The sequence below is a fragment of the Catharus ustulatus genome, chromosome 5 (assembly GCF_009819885.2).
Source record: "Catharus ustulatus isolate bCatUst1 chromosome 5, bCatUst1.pri.v2, whole genome shotgun sequence".
NCBI lineage: Eukaryota > Metazoa > Chordata > Aves > Passeriformes > Turdidae > Catharus > Catharus ustulatus.
Genome location: NC_046225.1, coordinates 51980857 through 51993646, shown reverse-complemented (window position 1 = coordinate 51993646; position 12790 = coordinate 51980857). Strand labels below are relative to the sequence as shown.

The 12790-nt window shown below is 43.2% G+C and overlaps 1 protein-coding gene across 14 annotated transcripts in view; it reads right to left on the bottom strand.

The window, feature by feature from the left end:
• Nucleotides 1–12790, bottom strand: part of APBB2 (amyloid beta precursor protein binding family B member 2) — a 174950-nt gene that overhangs the window by 18265 nt on the left and 143895 nt on the right. For 2 of the 14 annotated variants that reach the window (XM_033061376.2, XM_033061374.2), the window contains exon 1: nucleotides 9471–9801. The exons of 11 other annotated variants lie outside the window; for them this stretch is intronic. The gene's annotated coding sequence lies outside the window, so the exon portion shown is untranslated. Of the gene's footprint in view, nucleotides 1–9199; nucleotides 9424–9470; nucleotides 9802–12790 lie in introns of those variants that run through there. One more of the 14 variants, XM_033061375.2, reaches the window with a different exon arrangement.

Below are 12790 nucleotides of genomic sequence, written 5' to 3'. Positions count from 1 at the left end.
TCCAGGGAAGCATGAAGAAACAGAAAGAGCAAGTTAGAAAGCACTCAGGCATACAGAGCTCCAGCATATGATAAGACAGGGTAGCTGAAAAGTGCTGTACATTTAACATACTCTGTTTGTTTGTAGCACAGTGTATCTAAGCATACGGCCACTATTTCCTCTCAACACCTTCTTTCATTGAATCTTGTTGCTCTGAAGTTTGTATTTTTGGAAACATGCAGTGAAGCCAAGAGGCATCAGCTGAATTCAGCAAGGCAGCGCAGACATATCAACAGTGGGAGGTAATAAAGCTGAAAATACCACACACGAGTCTGGGAAGTAGTATGCAGAAAGTATAAATAGACATACAGAAAGTGCATGAACCTTCCTTCTTCCACCATAACACTTTCTACAGCAGACACTGACAAAAGAAACGAGAATAATTCTTCAGGTTGTGCAAACCTTACATTAGTTAAACTCAAAGAGTAGAAAGACCATCATCAGTTTTTTAAATGCCTTTTCCAAAAGCTCATGCCCCAAGGTCACTTGGGGTCCTCTGAAAGTTACACCCTGAAGAAGTGACAGCCTGGGGAACAATGTCCACGAGCTGAAGCCAGGATGCATAAAATCACCACACACCTTCATTTCTAAAACACTTCAGCAACCACCAACTCTTGGTATGACTTAACCAACAGCCCTTTCCCAAGGTGAAGGCAGACAGGAGAGGCACAAGCTTCCCTGCTGGGTGGCTGCCCTTCTGCCCCCTCCCACAGACCTGCTCTGCCTCCTGCCCTGAAAGGGGCTCCTGCATGTCCTGGCACCTACCACACCCTGCTGCCTTCCAGGTTTCACCACAAAACCCCAGCAGGGACATGTGTGCTTCTGAAGCTCGTCCTGTGAAGAAAGCACAGCTTCCTGAGATGTTACCACAAAGGGCTAGCTGGGCTAGGGAACAACATGGGTTTCTGTCTGATTCTTTGCACCTCTCCTTAAGCACTGGATGTCACTCTATGCAAGGCATAGTGTCTCTACAGGGATAATGGCCATTCTTAGAAGAGAGCTACTTAGTCCTGCCCTCCCAGTCATGCCTCCTGCACACACCTCACAACTTCCCTTTTTTAAGAAGGGCTTATCTCTAGTGAGCATCTGAGCATGGTTCATGCACTGTGTACAAAAATGTGGGACCCTACATCATCCTAGCTTGTAGCTGACTCTTGAAAATAAAAAAAAAAAAGAAGTGGAGTGGAAAAATCCAAAAATCAAACCATCACATCTCAAGTAATAAGGCCAGGATTAAAGACAGAGCACACTGAAGGGAAGGGATCCAATTCCCATTAGACATCTCATGTCAGCAAGCTTACAGTGATTGATCTGTTACTTAGAAATGGCTTGATGAGTAGATCTGGAATAACCGTAAGTTTTCTAAGGCAGGTTTTAGGCAAACATGCACATGGTTCCCTAATGCATCCATCCAAAATGGATGTGCATGCATGTAACTAGAGATTTAATTTTTTCTCATGTTGACATGAAATCTCTCCTGCGAAAACTTGTACCTGCTGTCCCGTTGTAATAATCTCAATGTGGCTCCTTGTGACAAACAGGAATTCACTGCAAGAACCTCTCCATGGACATGTCAGAGCTCCCATCACACAAGGTTTCACTGGACAGGGTGCTAGACTATTTCATTTAGGCTCCCTTTCCCATAAATGGCTGGATCAGATGGTCTTTTCATATTCCTTCCAATCTGGGCTGTTCTATGATTCTATGAAAGCAGCCAAGTTGGAAAAATGATCTATATTTACAAATGTAATGGACTTTCCCAGAAATTTAACAGAAGCATGAAACTTAATTGTAAAGCTTCACTGTAAAGAAGAAACATATGATGCTGTGCTCCACTCCTGTCATACACTGAACTGGGCGTTTCCCCTTTTCAATATCCAGTGGTGACCTGTGTGGATCTCCCCAGCCAAAACTCCACTCATTCCTTTGCTTCAGCTACATGGGCTTCCTACTGAGCTTTGCAGAATCAGCAAATACTTCAGCTATTGCTAAAAAATCATAAAATAAAGGGTTAAAATATCAACATTGCAAATATTGGAAGTCTTTCAAACCTAAACACCATTGATACTATACGTCAGTGGCAATATGAAAATCAGACTTGGAAAAGTAGTATCACTTTCACTTTCTGAGAAAACACAGTGTTTCTAAGTAGTATGAGAAGTAAAACACACGCGATTTTCTTTGTCCATTATTCACCGACTTTATGTGAAGCGGACAAACAGATTTCCATCTCTCAGAAATACCATTATATTGAAGAAACTGTCCTGTAACTTAGACACAACATACTGCGGGGAGGACAAGAAAAGAAATGTCTTAGAGACACAAAACATGACCTGCTGGAGTAAACTCTGAAAGGGAGATCTGTTAACTCCCCAATTGTTATGCAAGATACAACTGTACAGAACAATCACCAGTGCAGCTGCCAGCCCAGAGAAAAAAGCACTGATGGAAATTCAGGAAGGTGAGACAAAAACAAGCAGCTGAGCTGCTGGACATCCTCAGGCAGAGGGAAATGAGTGGGGCTCTGGTTGCCGTGGCATGCATATGAATCGGGGGAGGCTACCTCCTGCTTCTAACCAGTTAATTACAGCTTTCCAATTAACCCAGCAACTTCTCATAGAGTGTCACGTAACTCATTAATTATTTTCATACAAAAGACTATTTGCCTGTATTCTCATTACATTCTAGTAGCTCAAATATGGTTGAATAATTTACCTTTAAACTTAAATAAACAAAATTTTTAAAGGCTAGAAAGTAGATACGGAAAGTTTCAGTTCAATTGGCAGATTTTGTTGATTGGTCTAAGTGCCAGAGATGCTGCAAGAGCAGTTGTACAAGTGCTTCAGTGTGGTGCCCTACATATCCCTTTCCAAGCTGACTGAGTTAAAACAGGTCAAGCCAGAGCCTGCCAATAACCTGGGAAGACAACCCCCAGAAAATTGTGTCAGGGCTGCTGCACAGGATTTGAGATTCATTTCTGAGGGGAAAAGGCCAAGACCAAGAAAAACAGTCCATGACCTTCCGTCCTGCAGGGGTGTGAGAAAGGACTCCCCTCCTGGAGCAAACCCTGAGAGAACACTGCCTTCCAGGGAAGGTGGTAACAGTTTCTTCCTCCCCATCACTTCTGCCAGGCTCTTTTATTCCAGGTTGTTTTCTGATTAGTGCCCTTAGGGACAGAGCATTGCAGTACTGGAAGGGCACCTGCCTCCCTGATCCTGCTTTCCTCCAGAGAGTCCAGGGATGCACTGGAGGCAAGAACTGTAGAGTGCAGTAACTGATGGGGTACTGCTTGAGTAGAAGAGCATTCCTTCTTTCAGCCCCAGGTTTTGTACATCAGTGACTGATGCAAACTGTATCTGGGGGCTGACCACTACATGTGCTATGCCCACCCCACAAGCAGAAGGGTGATTGTGGGCGCGAGTGTGGACTTCTGAACTACAAATCAATATGATTATGCAGAAGCTGATTCATTGTTTACAATTAGTCCCAATTATATGCTCCAGAACTACTCCCCACAAGGACACCCATAATATGATTGGAAAATCCTCATGTCCATGTGTCTTGCTTGAGGCCCCCCAGGTATGCTGACTGGTCACTGTCCAGGTCTTCACTGCCCACTGTTATCTCAGGTCTTCCATCCTGTTTTTCACTCTCTTCTCTCCCGATGTAGCACAGTTTATGTTTCAGTAACCTTGAAGGGTCTCAAAAACAAGTTACAGAAAAATTCCCAAAGTTTCTCCCCTTTTGCACCTGTTATAAACATAGTTCTAAACTAAGAAATATGCAAAAAACAGCCAAGCATGGGAAAGTACAGCAAGTACAGAGAAAAGCATCTAAGCAGCAAAATATGAACAACAATAACTAAACATAGTCTGGCTGGTGCACACAATCTGAACCGTTGCCTGGACTTGTTCAGACATGTCCAAGGCCCAGCCTTGCCCAATATTACTACAGGTGATGGAGATTTCACTGAGAGGTGAATAAACACCCTTGGACAGGGTGCTCATGATGCTGCATCTGCACTTCTGCATGTAAGTTTGGGCTCAACAATCCATGGAGAGTGACAAATTGGAGTGAATCCAACCATGGGAACCAAAACTGTAGGAGCCAGGCTTGTTTAGCTTGGAGATGAGGTGGGCTTGTTTAGCCTGGGGACGAGGTAATGGGAGAAGATCTAATTTATGTCTCCCACTTGCTTATGGGAGAGTTTAAAAATTAGAGCAAACCCAAGTTTCTTTGCCAAGAGAGTAGGTAAGCCCAGAGATACACACTCTAAGAGGCAGTGCAATCTGTTCTTGGAGCCTTATAAATATCAACCTGAAGTGGCTCTGAGGTAATCCTGAACCCTGCCTAGATTTGGGCAGGAGCTGGTCCAGCTGACCTGTTGCAGTCCATCCCAGGGCAACTTTTCCCCCTGACTGTAACAGAAACACCTCAAAGCACAGATCTGAGATGTGCTGTAGTGATGGACATGGTGATGCTGTGTTTACACAGATGACCAACCTGTGGGACTGTCTCAAGAGGGAAGAAGGAAGCTGGCAGGGATGAAACAACATGCCCAAGAGCCTCAGCAACCCAGGTGCCCCACACATCCCCATCCCTGTGGCTGGGAGAGCAGGAATTGTCCTGGACTCCAAATACTCCACAGTTGCGACTGTTGTGTCTTCAACAAGGACCACTGCAAAACTGCAATGTGAAGGAGAGCAAATCACACCAAGAAACCTGACAGGTTTTGTTTTTATCACCTCCAAAAAGGTTTTTAAGGATCAAGGTGATATTCTCATGCTTGGATGATGGTTTAGTGTGGCACTGCACTGCACATAAGCCATGGTGAGTGTTAGGAGTTTAATCCCCTGTACCTGGCAGAGGTCTACGGCCCAACCATTTTAGTGACTGATGCATTCAGCTAACTTTGTGAAGACATGGTTAACACTTCACACCTCTTCATTCCTGTAGTTTCCCCTGAAGCTGGCATACTGCAACTGCCTCAGTTGTCTTTTTTAAGCAGGTGAGGGAAAAAAAGACAAAAAAAAAAAAAAAGGCTGCACATGTTAACTACACCATAAGGAAGTACAAAGGTCTGCCCTGCAACTTCCATTTTCACATGGGACTGCGCACACCAGAGCAGCCCTGACCATATCTCTTCCTAAGAGGTAACAGCTGAAATGTCTTTGCTGTCAATTACCATAGAGTTTTAATGGAGTAAAACATATTTAACTTGACTAAAAATTACAATCCATTGCATTAGCTTTCATACTTATTTACAGTTACAAGTACAGTAATTTCATGACCATAAGGCGCACCGGACTATAAGGCGCACCCCCGGGAGCCGGCAACTTTCGCAACTTTGTAGATCAGATAAGGCGCACCGGACTATAAGGCGCACTATTTTTTTGCAGCGAGGAGCCGTGTGGCGTGTAACAAAGTAACGAATTACTGGCAGGTGCTCGATTTGCAAACATTTTTCAAAGATTGGTGTAGCCTTTAAACGCAGCCCCAGGCGCCCTCCCTGTGCAGCGGGCCCCGGCACCCCTGCCCGCCCCCAGCTGGCACTGCTCACGGCTCCTGGCTCCCATCGTGCGGCCGCGCTGCATCCCGGCTTCCCCCAGGCCGGCGGCGGCGCCGCTTCTCCACGCTTTCCCGCGGTGCTTTTTCGCCACTTTTCGGTGCTTTCCCGGGGTGCTTTATCGCGGCGATTTATTGCCACTTTTTCGCCGCTTTTCTGAGGCACTTTTTCATCGCTTTTTCACTGCTTTTCAGTGCTTTCCCGCGGCGCCTTTTCGCTGCTTTCCCGCAGCGCTTTTTCGCGGCGCTTTTTTGCTGCTTCTCGGTGCTTTCCCGGGGCGCTTTTTTGCCGTGTCTCGGCGCTTTCCCGCGGCGCTTCTTGGCGCTTCCCCATGGCCGCGCCGCTTCCCCCCAGTTCTCCCCGCCCGGCGGCCGCGCCGGTTTCCGGTTTCCCCCGCCCGGCGGCCGCGGCTCCTGCGGTTCCCGACTCTCCCCGCACAGCCACAGCTCCCGCGGGTCCCGGCTCAGCTTGCAGATCACACTTCCGGGTTCGCAAATTTCTGAACTTTGCACATCAGATAAGGCGCACCGGACTATGAAACACACTTCCGGGTTCGGGGGAAAATTTTAGTCAAAAGGGTGCGCCTTATAGTCGTGAAATTACTGTATTTGCCTGAGCACATCCTCTGAGGCACAGAAGAGGCCCTACTCTGTTTTTTTTTTTTACAATTCTAATTTGTAATTACAGTCTAGTCACACTCAATGCAACAAAATCCCTATGTAAAATATAGTTACACCTCAACAACACAACATGAAAAAATAAAGGAAACAGCCTTCATTTCTGTGCATTTGAAAGCCTCCTATTGCTTACAGAATGTCTTTCACTTTTGTATACTATTAGAGAAATATTTTCTTTTCATGAAAATAGCTATGGTTTATAATTTCTCTAAGGGTTTGGTAGCTTTTTAACAGTTTTGGGGTTTTTCGGTGCTTTTGTTTTGAATTGTTTTTTTGCTTTTTGATTTTGTTTGTTGTTTGTTTTTGGGTTTTTTAAAGTAGTCCTTAAGCCTTTTGTCTCCCAACAAGTACTGAAATTGCAGACTATTCCAGCAGACTGGTCTTGAGTTTCTGGGTCCCTGCCACCACCAGGATGGAGACTGAGTAGAATTACAACTAATGCTTTCTGCATGAATCCCCTGTTCATTGTGGGCCAGATTGTGCCATCAATTTTTAAGCATTTCTCCACTGGTAGCAAAGAAGAGCTCTGCTTAAAAATTGATGGCTTGATCTAGCATTCTGTTGCTAATTATATATTATGAAGACTATTATAAATTAATCAGATTCTATTTTTAAAATAAAAAGAAAATATGAGGCACCCTGACAAATCCACATTTTGTAAAGACTAAATTGTACTCTTAAAACCGGAAGAGTTTATTTTAGAGTACAGACTTTCTGCTTACTGGGGTTTTAGGTATTCTGTCAGGTATCAATGTGACATCTAGCACACAAACTATGAAAGTTTCATAGTTTGGTATCTGACATTACATTGGCACCTGACAGCCAAGCTGGTTCCTTGTTATTTTTAAGTCCTCTCCATAAATAAGCAATCTCAGGTCATTTTGCCATTCCTTCAGGGTTTCCCTCACCTGTGACTGAAAAACTGAGATTAAACAGTGGGTGCACTTAGAGCCCCCTGAAGCACACAGCCAACCCAGGTGCCTCCTCTCCTGATGTAAACCAGAGACATCTTTCATAATACACTGAAGATCGTTTCCCTCTCATGAGGACATGTTGGCTTGTAAGGGAAAACAAACACATTTCTAAGAGCACAAAAAGAATGTTGAACAGCAGCCACCTTTCCCCCAAATCACTAGAGCATCATTTAAGATGGATTGGTTGGATATTCCCGGGCAACCAGCAATAGGACAAGAGCATACAGTCTTAAACTGTGCCAGGGGATGTTTAGGTTGGACATTTAGGAAGAAGCTCTTCACAGAAGGGTGGCTGGGTTTTGGAATGGGCTGTCCAAGGAGGTGGTGGAATCACCATCCCCTGGAGGTGTCTAAGGAAAGACTGGATGTGGAATAATGAAACAGAACACTTTTTACTGACCTGATATCCCCGATTTAGAACTTTAAATTCCAGAGTTTGACCTATATTAACTTTATCCAGAGAATAAGGTTATCTTAGTTTTATCTTAAACTACTATTGAAGCAAAGTCTTCACTCTAAAACAAATTTAAGCTTTACAGTGCAGTTGAATCAATACTAGCACTCTAATATCAAGTCCATCAGAACTTTGTCCACTGTAACAGTTTTACTTCATGTCATGACATACAGGAAACTGTGAATGATGAATCAGAAAACCTCGCTGAATTCCCAACAGACTGCAACAATACAAGAAATACGCCCAGACCTTCAATACACACCTTGATTATCCAAAATACTAATCCGAATGGTTTGCTCTCCATCTATATTACAACTGATCTATGTTTAAAATGTCTTCATAGATAGGGTTTATGTATATACATCCACTTGTTGCAAAAGGGAAAGCTAAATTTGAAACTTAATAAAAACCCCAAAAAACCTTAAAAATTATAACTGGTGTTACATAAGAAAACCCCATTACCTCTCCCTTTCTTTCTTTTAAATCCTTATGAAAATAAATAGTCCACTGTTTACTGAGAAATGCTCCAGGGCTAAATAATGTTCTTTTCTTCACTCACAAGTTGTTATAATTACCACAAAGCAACAGCTACAAGAATATAATTAAAGCCATAGTTTTAAAAGATGAAACAGATCTTGTACTCCCCTCATAGACTCAGCTATTACCCTTTAAGGAAGCAAAAATTATTGCACAGAACAGGGAGAGCAATAAGATTCCATAACATGCAAGAAACCTAACTGAAGAGTGAATCTGCTGAGTTTAAAGAAAAAGATAAATGTGCTCGTTTCTCTTCCTTTCCCGTACACCTTGCATAATAAGGATTCAAAGCTATATATCAATTAACAAATCAATGAATTTCCTCCTGCTACAATTCCTCCTGAATTTATAAATTCAGATAGGCTTAAGCAAGCACAGAGATCTCAAGGGAATAGATTACATTTAATCATGAAGTTTCCTGTTCTGTCAAAAGAGCTGCTAACCATTTCACTTCAAGCAAATATATTTAACATGCACGTATTCCCACATATACTGCAATACCTCTGCCATTAAACACGTTCACATCTTTTGAAGATTTACATGGATTGTTCAATCTTCATTGTCAATTATGGACTGAAAGAAGAAAGCCCAGACCGTCTAGCTAGAAGTTAGCTGGGAATTAGACATAAATAATTATACAGGTGGCATACGCTGGGAGCAAAAACACACAGAGCTTTCTTCGCTTTAGCAAATGAGGTTTCTGCTGTTTTAACTAAAGCAGCTTTTCATACATTAACATGGTTTTACCAGGAAAAACAAATTATGATCAGCCTCTACAGAATCAGGCTGGTCAGTATGCAGTCAGTAACCACAGCCAGTTTAGGAACATGTAATTCTGAGCTGAACACAGTCCCCCAAACCTATTAATCATCACGATCATTAGTTAGCTTACTGCTCAAATGAGCAACATCTGAAGGGATAAAAGAGAGGGAGAACAGCATCAAATACTTACAGCTCAGCACACAGTCCAGTATTTCTGCTACAGTGCTCTCCTGAAGGTTGTTAAGTGTCAGCTCTTGGAGAAAAGAAATCTGACTTGCCTTTGTCACACTAGGAGCTGTAATTTGCCTTGCAGGCATCCACACAGTAGCCTTAGACTAATAGACCATAGCTTTGAAAATACAGCCCGAGACAAAGCCTACACTAATGCAAAACTGTTGTCTGGGGGATGGAAGGAGGAAGGGCTGAGGTTTTTTTTGCTGGTCACTTTTTAAGTTTCTTACCTTTTTGTTGCAGCAAACAGGAATTAAATGCCAAGCACGTCATAGAGAACACCCAAGCCAACGCTGTGACTGGTGCCCGTCTCGGTGAGAGTGTATCTAGGCATCAGATGCTGCACTTGATGCAGCCGTGTGCTTGTACTTCATCGGCGGGGGCCAAATCCCCCCGAGAACAGCAGCTCATTCATTTTGCATGGAATTGAAGCACATCATGTCAGCTCCCACTCTCCCCAGGACTGCGCACGCCTGTGTGTGCCGGCTCCAGCTGTGGGTGCTGCTCCCCAGCCGTGTCAGGGGTGCGTCCTTTTCTCCCTTCCCATCCCTTCCCACTCGCGTTCCGTGCGCTCAGACCCGCAGCACAGACACCTCTGTGTCCCTCCTCCCCTGCTAACCCATCCCCACTGCCACGCATTGTGTTTCTAGCCAGTAAACTTCAAAGATTAATCTTCTGTGACAGAAGTAATCTTTTGGGGAAAGCTGAAGTGCACAGGGAGTCTGCCCCTCTCAATTTTCCAAAACCTCTGCAAAGCATTCACAACGTAGCTCTGTACTGAATGCAACAGAGACACAAAGTCTCCTTAAAAAGGCAAAAAAAGATTTATAGCTAAATCCAAAAACTCAGACACAAGTAACAACTGCATTTACTTCAGTGAAATTACATCTGCTTATGCTGGAAATGAGATTTATCCTTGAGCTGTAAAAACAAACACACCAAATAATTTGATTTTCCAGAACTCACACATGCAGTAATAGCAAACCAATTTAGAGGTTTTGCTTGCACTAAAGGTTCCTGGAGCTCTAGTTTTTATCAAAACTTCCCATTAAACGTGCTCAATCAGCAACACAGAGCTGTTTCTGGGAGGGACTGCACTTAACACGTATCAAGGCTTAAGCCCCATTCCAAATTATTCAGCTTTCACAGCTACTTGCAGCACTGTACATCACTCCTCCTCAATGCAGGGGGAAGACAAGCTCTGACCAAGGAACAGTCCCAAATGGGGAGGACATGGGTCAACACCATCCTGCGAGTCACTCTTGTCCATCCGAGGGAATTTCTCCTTCAAATGTGCCAGCAGAGCAGTCTGTGAGATCACACCTGTGATCTCCAAGGAAAAGGAGCCAACAAGTCTCTTCAAATTATCTGAGCCCAGCCTGAGTGAAAAGTAGAGCAAGGAACATGACCACGGATATTTCCACCAGCAGAGCTGAGAGGGTGAAAAGCAGAATTTTCTGGCAGTCACTTCATTCAGCCACAGAGATACATAAGGAGCAGGATGTTTTTTTCACCACCTACATACACCAAGAGTCTAGTGGGATTCCTTCCTTCCTTCCTTTTCTCCAGCTTATCATCAACAAAGTTTGGCAGGACTAGTTATGCTCAAGAAACAACCTGTGCCATCCCAAAAGCTTTCCAATGATTTCCAGGGAGTAACAGGAGGGAATTTAATAAACAAATCTGTTGATGCTGCCTAAGATAAAACAGCTCCAGCTCCTCCTTGGATGTCCTGAATGCCCAGTGCTAAAAAGAATTCAAAGCCATGTAATAATTTTTGTATTGTCCAAGTAACTTCTCAAAAGTCTTGACAAAAGTGTAGAATTCACTTGTGGGGAAAGAAAAGGGCATTTTATGGACAAAGTGGTACCTGAAACTGGATAATGCGGTAAAATATAAACTCATTACATTTATAATCTAGGTTCCAATATGCATTCAATGTAACTTCTTTACATTTGAAAATAAGGACACAATTAATTTGATAACTATTAACTATTAGAACAACCCTCTTCATTGCTGTTGTCCTCTTTCAGTCTTGGTAAGTAGAATACAAGAGGATATGGTAGCCCTCCAGCTGGCCAAACAACAGCACTCATGAGAACAATGTCAGACTTCTACTTAAAAGGCTTCTAAGGAGAGAAGCCAGATTTTGCCATTTTAATATGCTGGAACAGTTTGTGGGAGAGAACTGCTCTTCTCTGATCCTCCTTCAGTACAAAGAGAGAAAAAGAGATTCAGCAAATCTTTATAAACCTGTAAAAAACCCCCAGTTTTAAAAAAACAGTTTTTTTAAAAAAATCTCAGTTTTCAAATTATTAGTTGGCTTTTCAAAAAGTGTTGGTTTTGATATTTTGTTAGGTACCACACTTACTTCCTGTGCACCTGTCAGTAATGATATGGATAGATACAAATGTGTTTCAAGGAATAACTTGCCCTGGTTTCAGAATTTCATCTTCCCTTGCCCCACACCCTCTGTTCCTCCAAGATTGTTACTTCTAGTTGCTAGATGTAAAAAGGGCAACAGATTTACCTTGGCCACCAGATATAGGAAAATATCCCAGGGCTTGACCAACAGGCAATTTCTGAAAATGAAAAACAATCTGAACCAAACCTCTTCCCATTTGTGCACAAACAATTTACTTAATAACTACAACTGTGTTGTTGCGGCAAAACTTAGCTTTGCCAATTCCCAAAAATGTGAATTCAAATATGAATTAAAAATTTTAGGTATAGGCTTCAGGTGGTAGCATCTGGTTTCTGATTTCTTCCAGTTTACTTGGCCAAGTATCTTTATTCTGAAAATGAAAGGTGAAACTCACACAGAAGTCTTCTTCCATGAACTGTATTGTAAAGAATAATCATCAATAAGCTTTGAGATCAGTCCTGGAAGTCACAGAACTCCCCACTGGATGCCAAGTTTGGCTGACAAGCTCTCCCTAGCAACAACTGCTACCAAAAGCACAGTGAAAAAATTTCCAGGGCAAACACCACACTGAGTCCCATTTCCCAGAGCCAGCCAGGCTCTGCAAACTTACAGCCAAATCCCTTGGCAGGAAGGATCTTTGTTCTGCAATTTACCTGCAGGCTGCAAAAGAAATAAGATTACAGCAAGCAATGGGACAAATTTACACTGACAAAAACATCAAAAGCAGTCAGCCCTGGCAAGGTGAAAACAGCCCAGGAGAGCTCTCAGCTCATGAAGAGCTGACAAATTCAACTCCTGCAACTGCCAGAAGTGCCAAATCAAGTAGAAGGGGTGTTTTGGGGCATGCCTGGTGTATAAATAACCTATGTTGTTCTAAGGCTCTCCCCGCTATCATATGCTGCCCCCTCATGGGTCCACAGCTGGGGTCTATTTCCCAAGCTGCTGTGTTCCTCACTGGGGTTCAGCCAAGCTCATAATGAGGGAATGTGTATTCAACAGTGCAAAGAATATGGGTAGATCTCCATGCACTTGGTAGCAGTGACATGCCCAATTCTCTGGTTAAATTGCCAGTGAATAGCAGGGCGCCTGAGTAAATGAACCTAGCTTATCCTCTAGACATGGGTG